This window comes from Halyomorpha halys, unplaced genomic scaffold (assembly GCF_000696795.3).
Source record: "Halyomorpha halys isolate HHAL.00 unplaced genomic scaffold, Hhal_1.1 Scaffold1311.1, whole genome shotgun sequence".
In the NCBI taxonomy this organism is placed as follows: domain Eukaryota; kingdom Metazoa; phylum Arthropoda; class Insecta; order Hemiptera; family Pentatomidae; genus Halyomorpha; species Halyomorpha halys.
In genome coordinates this window covers 278,634-279,436 of record NW_027115302.1, presented here as the reverse complement: position 1 = coordinate 279,436, position 803 = coordinate 278,634, and the positions used below count along the sequence as shown (strand labels likewise).

Sequence of the window (803 nt, the reverse complement as noted above, 5' to 3'; positions counted from 1 at the left end):
CTAACCAATTTTGTTCAGTCAAATATGGAGTGGAAAGATCGTTATTCAAAACAAAAAAGATGGCGTGGTGTGTCTTGCCAAAGTTCGTTGAATCGTGACCATCTTGACCAGATTAAAATATTTTAAAAACTTTATTTTAACTTCCCATCATAATTGGAATTACAATACACTTAAGAAAAAATAAAAGTCAAGAATAATGTTCTTAAAGAAAACCACATGCAAAAACTCAAAACTGTTTGTAGTACAATCAATGTTTACATTGAACATTGAGAGAAAGATCACGATTGGTGAAATTCATTCATTGCTTAGGCACAGGCAGGAAATGATGTTTCCTGGATGATGAGATCCTCATCATCCTTTGTCTAGCTCAAGGGTGAACATCTTGAAAAAGAGGACATTGAAGAGTCACCCAAGAAGAAAAAGGTACTCTTTATTTGGGATCGCCAGTGAATGAGATGGGTAAAAACTTGTAGAGGACAAATGCTTTGTTAACAGTCAGTGTGTGTTTGCTGAAAGATTGTTTACAGCAAGTGTTAGTTTGTTGAAGACAAAGAAAACCATCTCTCATCATAGAAGATTGTATAAATTGGTTAGTTTCGCTCTACCTAAAATGAAATACATTTGTAAAAGTAGATATTAATTTAATTAAGTGTTATTGATAAAAAAAGTTCTGTTCTGTCTGGAAACCCGCCCTGAGATAAAGAGTCTAAAATGTTATAAAATTTAAATAAAATTCTACTATCTATTTAATATTAAAGCTTTTAATTTGAACCCAAACTATACCTTAGATATGAGAATTAAGT

General features: G+C 31.8%; 1 protein-coding gene across 1 annotated transcript in view; it reads left to right on the top strand.

Annotated features, from left to right (window-relative positions):
- The window catches only part of Ccs (Copper chaperone for superoxide dismutase), an 11,729-nt gene that overhangs the window by 9,488 nt on the left and 1,438 nt on the right, over window positions 1-803 (top strand). The window lies entirely within an intron of this gene.